Genomic DNA, 16,785 nt, shown 5'->3' on the forward strand with positions numbered 1-16,785 from the left:
CTGCTCATATTTGTTGCTTTTCTTACCATTCTATCTCCTAAAGATAATTCTCGTAATAAGAAATCTTAATTTCCAATGTTCCAATGTTTTTCTCTTCCCCTTCTCTTTTTTTAATTGGTGTTGAAGCTAGAGGGGCTCAATCATCACTCCAGTCTAAAATAACAATGGAGAAATAGGACATTACTGAATATAAAGCATTTGACTCCTGAAATCTTAGTTGAAACTGCTATCTGCTTATCACTGCTATATGGTTAGCATTCCAAAAACAAATAATATGCCATATTTTACCAATCTTATATATTCAGATCCCTGTTCATCTTCTTCCTTTTTTCAGAACCACGAAAGAGAATTCTATAGGGACTGTTTCTTCTGTTTAGAAGTCTACAGGACTGAATTCTATAGAGCCTGTCTTGGCTCTACCTAGCCCACCCATTCTGAGGATAAAGCCTCTGGACAGACCAAATAGAAGAGTTACTTCACATCTTCATCTGACTCTGTAAACCCTTCTCTTTTGCTTGGCATGTTCCTTCTGTTGGATCATTTTTCTTTAGCTACAGTTTCTTTTTCTTTTTCTCTTATTCTAGAATATGTGATTGGTTTGGAAAGGAGGGATTCTCTCTAAAGTTCATTCATTATATACCCATGTATCGATTCCTGAAATACATTTTCCTTTTTAACTATTCCTACTATAAAAAAGCCACGGGGAATCAGAAAAATTCTATTAAAAACCACAAGGGTTTGGCTATCCAAAATGCTTGATGGATAATTTTCAATGGATTTTTTTCTTGCATCAGAAACTACAGAACTCAAGAGATATTCTGGTATAGCTGTCAGAAAGCTCACTTAGTCTGCTGTGCAAATAATGAAAGCATTTCCTTGGAAAATTTACTCTGTGTGAAAGAAGACACACTCCATACCCTCATACCCCATGAAAATAAATATTTTGGTTCAATTTGGGACTTTTTGTTGGAGGAAAGTCACATAACATTTGGAAACTTAGGTACCATTCACAAAATACAGTATTGGGAAACCTGCCTGTTTATAAAGGTACAGCCAAGCCCAGGAGTCAGGAGTTACAAGAGAGGCAAAGGTGGGGCAGAGATCCATGGCAATGAGTTATTTTCAGCAGTCACAGAGAAGGCACTGAAGGTGGGTCGCCCAGCTCTCCAGCAGGCATGTAAATTCTCTACTACAGGCACTTCTGCTGTAGGTATCCTTCAGTCCCTGCTCTTGAAGTTACTCACCCTTTAGAAAACTCAGTAGGAAGTATGGCACTGGAAGAAGGCAAATGGGTGCATGCCTGAAGGCTACAGCAATCAGCATGGGAGAGACTACAGCTGGAATGAAACCCTCTGGGTTTTTTGGGGGGCCTAATTTAGGGCACAGAATGGACCCTTTCGAGTGGAGCAAGATTTAGGGTGTAAGGAGGGATGACTTCACCTACTCTTCTGTTTTGTGACTGGCATCAAATTCCACTTGCAAATCTTGCCTGAGAAACAACCAAAAATCTTTTGTCTCAGAAAAGCTGAAGGCAACCACAACCCAAGAGTTTTATTCTAGAAGTGATGTCCAAGAGAATATACACATAGTCTGACAATGCATTTCCTTGGGTCATCAGCTTCTGGGAAAAAATTCACTATAAACTTCTTTACAGCCTAAACTATAATTAACAACACTTAAATGAAATCAAATTAGGAAAAAAACCCCAAATATGACCTCTTCTTTACTGTGTATTTTATTCATTACATTAAAAGAAAGACATTTTAATAATTACACTATTAAATGCTAAGCATTTTGAAAAGTTATACTGCACTGCCTTTGATTCTACTGTATTCCTCTGCTGGGCAACTATTTGAAAGCTTCATCCCAGAAACAAAAAAGAAAAATATACTAAAAATAAGCAGCTACAAATGAGAAGTTGCTGCTGACCACATTCAAACATTAGTCGTGCATATATCAAAACCAAAGAAGCCTTAATGTTTATGTATAAATATACCTTAAATAAATCTCCATAGATTCTTTTGACAGCTGAATGATAGAGGTTAAATTAAAACCATATGCTTACATATATGTTGCTTAAAATTAAAGAAAAAAATCCTATCATTTCCTCTTTTTCATGGCTTTTAAATAGTAAGAAACTTAGAATGATAAATATGTTAACAGCAACATTTCTTCACTTCTCTGTGAGCACAGAAAAAAAATTCACACACATCAAGGAGGAAAAAAATTACTTGACGGAACTGTCATTCAAGCAGAAGTGAATACAATTTACAAACCCTTTTGGTTTTGTTCAGTTCAGACAGACTTCACTGTGAAGCTCTGATTTACAGCTGTCCAGCAGTATGAATTCCTAAATAAATGCACAGGCTGAAACAGAAGAGTGCTGCTCTCAACAAGGGACTCCTGAGGACTCTGCCATTTGTTGTTTGCATGTCAGAAACACTCAGAAGAGGACTGATATATCTGAAGTGGGAGGCAGAGCCTCACCAGGACACAGGCTGGACCAGCAGCATGCCCTGCCCTGAAGAGTTTGTTGTGCCAGTTAAGAGAAACCAGTACAATTGCCTACAGAAGGAATAACGAGCTAAGGGAAGATGGAGCAGAAAGCTGGAACAGAAAGTTGCAGGACAAGATGTGCTTTAAAGTACAGGGACACAAAGGGGTCACAGAATTAATGAGTTTTCCCCACCCATATGTCTAACTGCTGTCAGTGCACTGCAGTTACAATGCTACCTACTGGTGCATCTCGAGAGATGATTTTAAGATGAAAAAGTGCCAGCTTGTGGATGAACTTTAGTGCACAGAGAGCAAGAAGTTACAAAGATGTAAACATGAAAAACAAACAAGCAAAATGATGAGGGAGGTAGTTAAAAACATTGGAAGTGACAACTGCTCCATTTACCAAGTGCAGAAATAGTAAAAGCTTTGCATGGGGAGAAGGCTAACACGCAAACCAAGTCATACTCCTCTCTACAGTTCCTGTTAGACTCCCTCACAGTATATTGGGGCTGTTAGATTAAGAAAAGGTTTTTCCTCCATCTGGCCCTGGGGAGCAGCTGCAAGACAGAATTGTCAAGAGACAAGCTGGCAGTCACAGTCACAGACCTCACCAAGCCTGGGGTGTTTGGATATTGAGAGAGCTTTGTGTACATATTGACTTGAAGTTTTGCCCTGCTTGCATGTGTCCTCTCCGTCACCCTCAGCTTCATTCACTGCATATCCACTCCCCACTTCCTCTTCTCCCTCTTCCTTCAACATTGGTTCTTCCATTCTCCTCCACCATGGCATAGCACAAGCTGTAGGTACAAATGTCATTCCATGCACAAACAAGGCACAAAGCCCAGCACAGTGAGACACAGGCCAGGAACTGTGGAAGAGCTGGGGACAAAGCAACTGAGAAGAGAAGGTGAACACAAGGTGATTGCAACACTCAGAATCAGGAAAGTGCCTGAACTGACGTTTTGGAAATGCAGTGTGACAGAAAGAGCCAGATAGGGGAGTAACACATGAGCTATAAGGGCAACAGAAAGGGTGTTTTACACTGAAAACCATGGGAAATACAGCAAGGGAGAGATCAGGTTGTGAAATAGTTCCCAAACTAGAACTGTGGAAGTCAAAAATCCAGTGTCACCTGAAGGAAGAGGGCAAAGTGCATCCAGGACACCTTGCATAACCATAGACACTGGACACATACAGACTATTCTGCAGGTACACTCTGACAGACAAGGGAAGACTTATATCTATTGAAAGAGATGTCTTTAGAAAACAATTCAGAGGATTTTAGTTACTTCTTACTTTAAACTGCTCTTTACAGGAGCATATTTCACTCTGCTAACTATAGAACTGCAGGGGAAACAGATGCATCTCATTAGTCTTTAAAGTATACTCTGATTAGTTTGCTTAATTTCATTCACACAGGGTCTTAAGATTTCACAAGGCCAATAAAGATTTCAGGTAGAGGAATTATCAGTAAGAGTTTTCTTTCTTCCTTCAAAACATGTCTGTCACTGGATTTTAACAGTTCACTTACTTACGCATTGATTTTGTTTTCCTGACACCCATTTTCACCACAATTTAGTTTTGTTGCTTTTTTAAACCAGCAGCTTTTCTGCCAGACACATTAAGATGAAACGAGTTCCAGGACTGCAACAAACAGGACAGCTAGAAGAGCCACATAAACACTATGGCAAAAATATCTATCACTCAAGTATCCATATCCAATACATAAACTATTAAATCCTCTCATGGACCTGAAGCACAAGTTATATTTTGTAATATGAATAAATATTTTGCAAATAGTCACTGAGCATAATCTGACCCCAGACATTTTAGGAAAGGTTCTTTCAAAACAACAGTTTGCCATTATTCTGCATTGAAAAAGACACCAAATTTCTGATAATGTGTGAATAAAATGGAAAAATACACATACAATAATGAAAACAAATGACAGAAAAAATATCTTGTGCTTTTGTTTTTCTCTTCCCAAAACAGCATGAGCACAGAACTTGATTCTGGATCAATCTGCAGATACATCATTAAAACATACGAAACAAAACTATACCTCCAAGCAAAAAAACCACAAAAGGCAAAATTGTGTTAATAAACCAACCACTATTAAAATTACAGAGTATTAATTAGTAACAGCATAGTAGTTTATTTAATTAGAATATTTGGAGAACTAATAATTGGCTCTGATAGTTTTCAAAATGTAGCTTAACTTTAGAATGCATAAGAAAAGCATTCAATGAACTTTTCATCACAGCTGAATGGTACTTACAACACCTCTTAATATTCTCAATGTCTATTTTGGCCTTGCCTGATTCTAGAGAAGTCCTCAAACAGCAGTTCACATTCCTAAAATGAACACTTAACTTCTGAAGTTCTTAGTGGTCAACTATACAGTGGTCATGCCTTCAGGAAGGGGTCACAAACAAGTTTAAGTCCTCGGATCACTCTAAAACCTTTTAGGACCTTCTGGACAATTGGGGGTTTGTTTCTTTGTTTCTTTTGCTTTCCTGAGAATGGAAATCGAAAATGTCTCTTGACATTTTCATAAACTTGAAAGGTTTTGCAACCTTTCATAATCCAGTGCTTTTCTAGAAAACTGTTATATTACAGATGTACAAAATGCTGGACTTATGAAACGAAAGTGTCTAGCACAGCACATGGTGTATTCTACCTCCCAGAAAGTTCTTCACTTCAAGAGGTACCAGGCTCCTATCTGCAGAAGTTTGTTCACAACAGACCACTTGGCATGATTAGGATCCAAATTAAGTCAAGACATCACAAATTACCTGAACTAGAAATCTAAATAAATAAAAAAAAAAAAAATGAAGTATGTAGTAAAACGGTATTTCTCAACTGTTACCACTTGCATGGGTTACATGCTTTCCTCCTCAGTGCATTCAAACACCCAAAGGACCATTATGTTCAGAAATGAGATCCTAGAAGAACTGAAAAGTTCTGACATCAGACCATTTAAACTAGCAGTGAATCCCCTTGAGGAGGTATGAATCATCTCTGAGGTTTAAATTAGATTATCAACCAAGTGAAGCAGCACAGTAAATCTACAATAAAAGATGAATGCCTACAGGAAAATAATTTTTGCCCCTAGTGGCAGATGCTTGAACTTTAAAGGATCTGAGACTAAGCTCTTTGTCTAAGCCTTCCCGACAGAAAACAACTGAAATAATGTTTTCGGTTGGTCCAACTTTACTCCATGCCACATGAAAACAGCATCTAAACCCTGTAAATGGAAGTATATTGTCACTTCTAAACCAATTGAGGATCAAACAATTTACAGAAACCAAGACTTATTTTGCTGACAATTAAGCTCTATCACCAAGACTCGAGATTCAATGAAATTTGACAATTGTGAGAAAAAAAAAGGCTTTTGTCTGACTAAGTCTGAAGCATTTGGAAGAATCAACAGAAAATCAGAAGACCGAATTAGATCGAAAAGCCTTTGAGGATAAAATTCACTAATTAAAATAACTGCCTTCCTTGCTCTGTTTCCTCTCTGAATTGCCTTGGTATCACAGCAGAAAGGCATACAGCAAGAGGAAAAATTGGTCTAAGGAGCAAATGTTACACCTGTCACACTTCCTCTTGCACCAACAGCATTCTCTGTCCGTCCTGCTGGTCAAGTCCCACTACAAAGAACCACCACCCAAGTACAAGTCTCTGCTTTGCACCAAATCTGAGAGGTATGGAAGGTCTTTAAAGCCTTCCTCTTCCATGCTGAAACTCTCTTTTCACCACATTTACTTTACAGTAATTCCGACACAAAACCAAAGCTACCAAAGTGCTGCAGGTTACAAACTGGAAGAGTTTTTGCATCTTCTCCTCAGGGAGTCAAAGAATGCATGTATCCTTCTGTTTTTCCAAGACCCATAAAATCAAAGAAACATAGAGTGGTGCCTGGGTTGGAAGGACCTTGAAGAGCACCTACTTCCATCCCCAATTCTGTGGGCAGTGACACTTTCCACAAGACCAGGTTGCTCAGAGCCCCATCCAATGTGGCTTGAACACTTCCAAGGATAAGGCATCGACAGGCTTGTCTAGACAACCTGTGCCTCACTACCCTCACAGCAAAGAATCTTTTCTTAATATCTAATCTAAACGTGCTGTCTTTCAGTTGTACTAACTTGTTCTCCTTCTGCCCGTTTAATTGAACAATACGTAAGATTTCTATTCAAAACACTTCCATGCCCATTTTAAAATTAATAACAAGTACTCAACAAGCATTTTAACATCTTGCATCTCATGAGAAGTACAAACAACAGAGGCAGAGCAGGAAAGTATTAACAAATTAAGTAGTGCTCATACCATTACATTTTAAGCTAAAAACATCTCAGCTCGTGAGATTTTGCATTCCAGTAAACATTTCTGTCTCTATTAGAAGTACATAAAAATATTGCTTTAGTATGTGGCTAAGATGGGACAAAAATTAATTAAATCCTATTTTTCCACAGGAATGTTTATATTTTTTCAAGCAAACAAACACTTCTGAAAAGTGTTCAGATTGGACATTTCCATTCTTGAACACTCAGCAGGTGAACAAAATCATCTGTATAAGCTGTCATAATCTTAGAGAAACACTTATTTCTGAACAATCACTTCTAAACACTGTCCTTAAGCCTTCAGTAGTAGCTGAGCAACACTGGTTATTAAATTGAGGTGCAGCAGAGTTTATTTTTTCTTATCTGAATTTAAAAAAACATGTTGGGATTGTTTTTTCCAGTTTTTCTCTTGGGGATTTTTGAGGGTTTAAATATAAGCAGCATTCAGTGAATGGCTTTGAATTCAATATTAAATCATACTTGTAGCTTAATTATGAAAAAAGATCATTGTCACTACGTATTTGGAATATTAAAACTTGTCGGCTTTATAAAAACCTCAAGGCACTTTTTCTCTCAAATTTGGCTTTATTTTGAGAGCACTCCTTAGATAAGATTTCTTAATATTAGAATAAGTCTAGCATAACTAGTTTTCTGTTGAAAATGCTGATAAAAAAATTCTCTCTATATTGTTAGCTTAATAGAAAAAAAAGATGACACTTCTAAAGTTAAAACCATCTATATTTCACAGTTCTGAGGCTTTAAATTTGCAGATGTTTCTGCAGGCATCTTTTGTCTCAAAGGAGCACCAAGCAATTTTTTTTTCTGCAGTGGCAAAGGAACATTAGCTGACTAAAGGTAAGAACTCCCAACTCTTCCTTAACCCATTTCAACATTTTTTTAGTCAGGAAATATCAGGAACGTTCTGGAAAGGTAATTGTAATTGTTTACTTTTGGCTGGTTGTTGAGACAGGAGAGAGGAGAACTGTTCTTCTAAAAGGAGACTGAGGATTTAATGAAGGGAGAAAGGAAAGAATTATTATACAAACCTCAAGGAAAGCATATGAGGCTTTAAAAAAAAAAAAAAAAAGGTCCATTTCTTCCTCTTAATCTAAGTGTCACTTTCCAAATCCAAGACACCCATCCTTAAGCATGGGGACTTAACTCTCTAAATGAAGACAGATACCACCTCTTATCTAAAGATCAGCATGATAGAGTCTAAAAAAAAAAAAAAAAAAAGAAGTGCTCTAGAACAAGAGAGGAATAAGATAGTGTAAAGTTTACAGCTTTGAATATTCACATTGAAAAGGAGAGAGCAGGGAAAAACCCAACACTGAGAAAATGCCCCTGGCATCTAATCACTTACTGTCCTCCTGGCAGTAAGTCCTTGAAAGGATGGGGCAGGGACAGTATTCCTGTATGAGAAATTAATTATGACATCTTAAGAACAGATGTAGGAATTTTGCCTAAAATGTAGACTAAACTATTTATTTTGGGTGGTGAACATTCAAACTCATGAACATGATATTTTGCTGAGAAATGAATACACACAGGGACAAAGAAACATGTATTCCCAATGAAGGGAAGTTTACCACAAAGCAAAATGTTTTTTCTTGCCTACACACGGATTAGCAATATTCTGCATTGCATCATTTACATATTAAACAGACAGTAACTTCATTGAGAAAAAAGAGGTCTGCCACACACACACAGAAATCTCATCACATCTGATTTAAAAAAAATTGAGGAAGAGTTAGACCATCTCTCTTCCATCTATTATTCCTTATAATTGCTAGCAACAATGTCCAAGTTCCAAATCTTCACCTTCTCAGATTTCCAAGCACATTCAGATTATTCTGCACTCTGTCTCAACACTAACTCAAGCTAGTGAAGACTTATGCTTGAAAGAGTGTAGGAAAAGTAGCATTCCTGGACACAGAAAGCAGAGGATGAATTTAGTTCACAGTAGATGAAAACTGACCAGAACCATGTCAGTGGACAGAAAAACCATGACCTTAAGAAAAGCTCTAGACTTCTTTTGAATTTTCAAATGTCATAACTGTCGCACAAGTAGCACATGATAAAAGCTTGAATTTGAGAAATACTGGTGACCTTTATGCTCTTTTTTTAACTGGTAAATGAGGAAGGATGAGAGGATCCTACAACTAGAAGACAAACAGGTCACAAGTCATTTGTAAGTCATTTGGAACAGTGTAAAGACGAACACAAAACCAAAACCACCTCCTGAGCATGAAGACTCTGCCACCTTTCTGCCATTCAGCAGCTTGCTTTGCCTGCCGGCTCTGAGAGTACAACTTCCTACCCAGCATTAGGTGACTAATAGCTAAGGCAGCCCCAGCCTATCCAGACTTTTCAGAAACCTCCTCACTCTACAGCCTCCCTTTGGGACCACCACAACTAAATATTCTGCTCAAGCCAAGACCAAAAGCTATGGCAACTAAGTATGCAAACAAGAATCACCTAGGAAAATGTTCAGCAAGAGCCCAAATTTAAATGAACATTAAAACAAACCCCAAACAAAAACGAACGTGCAGTTTCCAGTTTCAAGCTACCTGCCTCAAGGTCAGTACAGCCACAAGCAATAATTAATGTCCATTACATACTACCACTCTAATTACAGGGCTATTGTCCAGTAGCTAAGAAAACAAACAATCAAACAAAATGTTCTTCGTGTGCTTGATGCTGTTTTAGAATACTTTGAAAAGCTCTCTTAGTAGTAGCTATCAACGTATACAGCTTGTAATAATGTTGCCCTCTCCGAATGTAACATTATCTTCCATAAAATGACATCAAAAATCAAAACCTGAAGGAGATTCTGCATATGTATTCACCTGAATACATAACAAAAAGCCCCAGACAAAGTTCCTTATGGTTTCGATGAAGGAAAAAAAAATATCTGGAGAAGACAGGGTGGAAGACAGCAAGCAATGCTATATTGTACTACCTGTAAATAACTAAAAGTTTCTATTTTTTAAACTGAACAACACACTAAAGTCAAGTTCGATTCATTATCTCTGCTTCTGCTGTTATTTCTATTCTTCGAGCTTTAGTCAGGATTACCAAAACAGGCAGATTCACATAAAACAGCCATTCTTTTCTACATTAAAATTTTAATTTTGGATCAAGAAGTGCCTTTTGTTTCCAAACACTCTACAAGATCACCACAGGCACAAACTAATCTTCACTTGTTGCATAATCTGCAAGATGCTGGCAATCTGAAAAAAAAAAAAAAAAAAGAAACAAAAAAAAGAAACCTCAACTAATTAATTCACCCAGATGCTGCAGTGCAGATTACCTAGGATCATCTGGGAGAAAGAATTCTGTGCAGTAGAAGGCAGAACAGTGCTAATGAAATGAGTTTGCAGTGTGATAGTGTTTGTTTCATTTTAATTTCCAGCTACTCAGATTAAGCTAAAAAAATCCCAGAACACCCCAGCAAAGCGGGCTAGCTTTTCTGCAGACACCACAGTGGTCTAACTGTGCCTGTGTGCCCGTGAGGGACAGCAGTGGAAGGTTATGGCACAGCCTGATGTGCATGGCTGTCACCCGGGGTGGGGGAGCCACACGCTCCAGGCTCACACTGAACCAGAGGGGGAGAAGAGCTGGACTGCCCTTGCCATGTTCCATATACATGGTCTCACCACCTGGCTAGCCATCATCCCTGCCCAACTCTTCTCCAAATGCTTATGCCTTGTTCCAAGGTTGAATGAAGTGAATTTTGGTAAGTTTTTCCTCTTTTCTCAGAGATGTTCATTTCCCCTCCAAAACAGATATCCATGAACAGCAAGAGAGAACATTCCATCCATCCTCCAGTCCCCACTATCCACAGCAGTCATAGCAGCATTCCACAATTTATAAACAGATGAAAAATAGCAAAAAAGGTACATATTTAAAATAGTTATTGTCCAAACAAACAAACAAACAAACAAATCCTCCATTTTGGATTATCTCTAAAAGCTTATTTGTAGCTGCATCACCTCAGTGGGGCCCTCTTTTTAAGCCCCTTGCGGTTTTCCATCAATATTACAGCAGTCTCTCCCTCTGTTTTCAAGTGTCTCCAACCAACATTTAGTTCCTCACTGCCACAAATCTCCCCAAAAGAGCATGCCTTCTACGCAAGACTGAAACAAAATTTCATTTTTATTTTCCACTTGCAGGAAAGGGACGTCTCTGAACAGCTTCTGCGCAGTCTTCTAAAGCCGGTATTTTTAATTAGGCTTCCCTGTCTTGCTCGACATTCCATGCCTCCTTTTTGCTCGGCTGAGGTGGGGCAAGAGCAGTTCTCTCTGTAGCTGCTTCAGTAAATGAAAACACTAGACTTTGCAGTATCTGGGTAGGTCAGCCTATGGTCAGAAATGAGTTTCACAGCAGGCTGTTTTCCCCACCAGGGGATGTTAATGTGAAGAAGATAGAAAATCCCTGCGAAGGGACACGGAATCTTGTGCCGGGGAAGGAGGAGGCTGCACTTGGAAGTGGCTGTCAGTACAAGCTTCACGCTATTTCCCTATCAAATGAAGTCTCATCCCCTCCTACAAACAGCTTTTCTGCAAAGCTTTTAATTTTATCTCTCATATTAGGCATAAATGGGGTGAGCTCTGACTCGGTGAACTGCAAATGGAATGGGCTTGTTTCATCGGTTTATGGTCAAGTTACAATCAATTATTATTGCAGAAAAGAATAGGATAGAGTTGAATCGAGTTACACTAATAGATAATAAATGTAAACATAACTCCAGAGTGCCATTTACTGACTTTAAAGACTACTCCTATAGCAATCAACTTTGTAAGGCTCTTGACAGAATCACAATGGTGATAAAACACGTGGAAGCATAAGACTATTTAAACTCTTAACAGAGCCATGATAATACTAACAGTAAATGAGCAACTCCCATAAAATATCATTTAATAATCACGCCCTGATAAGATTTAAAGTACATATCGCCATTGTTATATGAAAAAAACATTAAAGGGTTTTTTCTTTAACACATGTAGCAACCTAACAGGTTTTAATTACCACACCTACTTCAGTGACGAGCTGTTCCACTCAAACACCCAAACATAATATTTACAACGTTGTGTGGTTGTTAAGGATCTTGATGATTGATGGAACCCATTGTGTTGCCATCTTAATAACAACAAATGCAAGTGATTACTAACACGGAAGAGAGAATCTGTGTTTTTATTTTACAACAAAAGGCTGTCCTATAGGGACTTCTTTTCAACGTAAACTAACAAACCTGTGCACATGAGAATGCGCTTTAGAGCTTGGAACGGAGTGGAAAACAAAGCCTCTGCTGCTTTAAGGACAATGTATTTTTTTGTATTAGCTTAAGAGAACATGAAAGCTGTCAAAAGAGCTGGTACAGTTTTTCACAACCCTGCAGAATTAATCTTGACCACAAGGATACATCTGAAAATTGCATCAGAAAGATAGGACAGATCTTGTTTCCAAAAAAAAAAAAAAAAACCAAAAAAAAACTAAATTAAAAAAAAATAAAAAAAAAAAGAACGCAATTGAGTGATTGAGTCAAATAAGAATACAATACATTTCCTGGCATTGCTGCTGAATATTTATATCAGGGACGAATGAGACTACAAACGAAGTATCTTAACATGAAGCTTTGCCTTGTTAACTGCATGATATGCCAAAACACCACCTACTGTAAATCACACAGTTTAAGACCAGTATTTCTTGTTTAAACATGCTACTTGTTCAGCAGAATCACTTGTGTGAACAAGCATACATTAATGTACACTAACTAGAGCAGTTTCACTATCCATCTGATAAAGTATAATTTAACAACCTCATTATCAGCATTGTAATTTTCAGACTGCTGAAATACCATATTCGTTGCAAATATTATATAGTTGAAACACTTTTAACAACATGGCCCATTTGACACTTCTGTCAGATAAAATGCAGATAGTCATTTGTGCATTGATGAACATGCTTTTAATCCTATAAAGAAACTTTCTCTGTCAAATTATAAGTGTTTCAGCACTTGATTTATGAACACCATAATTAAAATCCTTATGCCTTAAAGAAAAACAAACTCTTCATTATAACAACAGCTTTCTTTCACATTTTAATCTTTTTATATTTGGAGTTTGCTTTCATGTGCTGCTATTATCTATCAGGTCAGCATGTCAGTTCTGGCTGACAAAACCAAAAAAGAGTATTTCTCTCTATAACCTGGTCAAATCTCAAAATCTAGGTAAGCACCCAAAGGGATCAATGTTTATTTAATGCTTCTAGAAAGCATCTGTGGGAGAAAATCTGTTAATTTAACAGGTCAAGGACAACCATCATACAATTCAGTGCTTCCCATTTCTAAGAAAGCCAGAAACGCTGTAAAGTCTGCCAAAATATTTTTTTTCCTCCTATAAATGTCAAAACCAAGAGTTCGGGGAGATACAGTGGGGGAAAAAGAAAGCTGTACTTGGGTAGTGATTCTGGTTCAATTTAAATTTCAGATAGATTCTTTAGAAGGGGAAGAGATTTCTATTTTATCTGAACAAATTAATGCATATCATCCATTTCTTCTTACAGTACCCATCAGCAGGGCAGCAGCAGGTTTCAGCTTTCTAAACTCAAGGCAATTCAAAATTACACTGAATTTACACTAAAACTACCATAACTGAAAATGATGCAGTTACACATTAGCATCACTTCTCTAATCTCTGCCCCTAAATCCCAGAAAAGAACAATTCATTTACAAGCTAAGCAAGTAATCTTGAATCAAATCCTGAAGCTTGTCAAAAGTAGGATCCTCTGAACTATTCAATAAGAAACTAATTTCAAAAGAAGCAAGTCCCAAATCAAGTCTTTGCTGCTGAAGTACAGGTCCCTTTCACCTAGCTTTATAACGAATTTGTTTTGAAGTGTTGCAAACATTTTGAAAAATAAATTAGAAGGAATAATGGCTGAAGAATGTCTCCCTGGTGGGACTCTTCTGACTCTAGAGGGTTATCTGACTTTTTGGCCACTATTTCCAAAACGAAAAAAGTTCCTGAACTCAGCATTACATAAAGCTGAAAAGCTTACTGTGTAAAAGATCAGGAGAAAATACTATTCTTGCAGATAATGAAGACAACTGAATGGAACCATATTACTATTTCTCAGGGGAGAGGTTGAAAATTCACTCCTTAAATATCTTCTCTAAAAACGTAACAGATGAATTTTGTTATCCTTCTAAGAAGCTGCTGTAATGCTCGGCTGGGATAAAACAGATGATGCTGCCCTCTTGTGCTAGACGTGCACAGAAATCATTTCCTTTTTATTCCTGCAAGTGACATGTGAAGAGCAATATATAAAGCATTCACTACGAAATAGAAAATGTCCACATCTTCCTACTTTACAGATACTTTGACATTCATGGCATTCCCTTACTGGGATATAGGTAGAAGAGCAAAGAAAATTTCCAGAGAGCCAAATTCTACACTCAAAAAATAAGTTTTGTGAACAAATGCAGATAAGTCTGATGTGATAAAACCCAAAATACCAACACTTCAACCACCCATCAAGCTTTCACGATAGCTGTGTAAGTGATGCAGTAGAGATACCTGCTGATAAATTTGAATTTCAGCTATAAATAAATGACAATTTTTTTCTGAATGCTGGGTAAGACACTTTGGTCACTTAGGATTATCTGCTCAGTAGAGTTAGGCTAAACACTTAAGAAGGAAAGAGAGATACAGTCATTTATTAATAAGGTTCTTTCAATGCAAAATATGCAGTAACGTCTAACTATTTTTACACCTGTGCTGAATTACAGAAAAGTGAAATATGCGCACATACAAATGTTTTTGTCTGGGCAGGGAGACAGGAGAGGGGTCCTTTTATTCCTTTTCTCTCTCTGCTATATAATCCAGGTTCCAAAAATACATTGACATTCTTCTATCATCTGGGTAAAATGCTAGTTTACTATCCCCATTAAAACCTTCCCTTCCCTACATATTGCTAATGCAATCTGCAAAGAGAAATCTTGGGCTCATGCCTAAACTGATTCACAAAGCATCATTTTTTTAGAAATAAGTAATTTCATTTATTCACCAAGACTGATTGGATCTGTTGGGAGCTGACAGACATGTCATGATTCACCACGCATTTCCATTTCCTAATGTCGACTCCCTGATGCTCCTCGTTACTCTGCTTCCCCAGTAAGAACTACCAAGAGCTTGGGATGTCTATTTATTTAAGTTTCCTTCCTCTCTGGAACACAGATCACCATGTGTTCAAAATACTAGCCGTGGCATTTTTTAATTACTGATTATTTTTTGATAAATAAAACAGCAAAATTCAGTCCAGCAATTGCTTCTGCTGAGGTCTTAGAGACCTCACACTAATACTGATACTAATACTAATGGTGGATGCTTAAATGACAGATCTGACATTGCAATATTTGCTTTGCTAATATGGGATATGATAACTAATAGTTTGGCTTGGCTATTACAATCACATCCATAGAAAAAGACACATTTAATAATTTCAATTTCTTTTTAGTATGTCTTTCATAGGCATATTAAAAAAAGATAGGGGAAAAAAAATACATCCCACCTCAATGCAAGAAACAGCATGTGAAGTTCTAAAAGACCAACAGTAAAAAAACCCATGTAAATCAGAACATGAAATACAGATATTACAAACAGATTTCAGAACTGCTAAACACTGCAATTCTGAGCAAGAACATTGTCTCATGTGTTATCTTCTCTTTTTTCCTTTCTCAAATAATGCAGAAATCAGAACAGCAGTACTTTTGCATGCCACCCTGACCAAAAGAAAGACTAAGGTAAAGAAATATATGCATCCTAAAGTTAATCTACTATTATAAAATATCTGGTGATTAATAGAAACACACATCTAAGCCACAACAGTGTGTGAATACCAGTAACAGGCAGGTTACATGAATGTCAGTTTTACAATGCACTGCTAATTAGAGCTTCACTGTGTTACAAAGCAAACTGGTGTTACTCTACATTGTTGCTGATGTTTTCTCTCCAGTTCTTAGTTTGTTATTATGAGCCAGATTTATGGGCATTCTTACAAGATCATTATGTATTCTCTCAAAAATAAAGTTACTGTGTTTGCTGCACACACACAAGACAGAGAAAAGGAAAATCCCTGACACATAAGCACTAGGATTTCTTCTCATGCATGTGCTCTCACTAGCTCGCCACTAACCCATTTCCTGAGCTTCCCTTCTAATCCTTTGCAGCAGCCTTGAATTTACATTTCCACACACTCACAGCACAAGCAGGCCATGTAACACAGCCCTAAACTTCTGCAGTTGTAGGGGGTTTTTTAAGATTAAATTGTACACATCTCAATCATCATATCATGGGCACGAACCTTTTCTCCACGTGAGTTTTTATTTCCTGAACATATTACTACTTCCTCTGAAACAAAGCCATCCCTATAGATCCTTACAATTAAATGCTTCCTGATGCTATGAGAACAAGTCCACGTCCATTTTTTTCCAATGGAGTGAAGACCATCAGGTTTCTGTCTCTCATGTAAAAGAAAATCTTTGGCTAGTCAATCAGTACCACCCACTTCCTTACTCTCTTCACTCTGCTCCAGCTTCTCTCTCCTTTCTTTTGAAGAACATAAGGATCTGGATCACAGTTTTACAAAATGCATTCATACACATTCAGCACACAGGAGACGCCCTGTGAAACTGCATCAGAACAGCAATGCAAATAGAGGTCAATATATAACACCAAAGCTACAGCTAATTCATTGTTCTGTGAGCTGCATTTAAAGACTATAAAATGAACCACCAATAAGCAGTCTGAGTTCGAAATTGAAAAGGACTACACTGTTAAATTTAAAGTGTTTTAGTAAAAATTTAGATTTAGAGAGTCTAAGTAAAAGAAGCAAAAGAACCCAACGGAAGTGCAAAAATACCAAATTGTAATTGCCCAGA

At 37.5% G+C, this 16,785-nt stretch overlaps 1 protein-coding gene across 2 annotated transcripts in view; it reads right to left on the reverse strand.

The window, feature by feature from the left end:
* ABCC4 (ATP binding cassette subfamily C member 4 (PEL blood group)) overlaps positions 1 to 16,785 on the reverse strand; it is a 141,555-nt gene that overhangs the window by 73,485 nt on the left and 51,285 nt on the right. The gene's annotated exons all lie outside the window — the stretch shown is intronic.

The sequence above is a fragment of the Sturnus vulgaris genome, chromosome 2, assembly GCF_052056855.1.
Source record: "Sturnus vulgaris isolate bStuVul1 chromosome 2, bStuVul1.hap1, whole genome shotgun sequence".
Taxonomy (NCBI): domain Eukaryota; kingdom Metazoa; phylum Chordata; class Aves; order Passeriformes; family Sturnidae; genus Sturnus; species Sturnus vulgaris.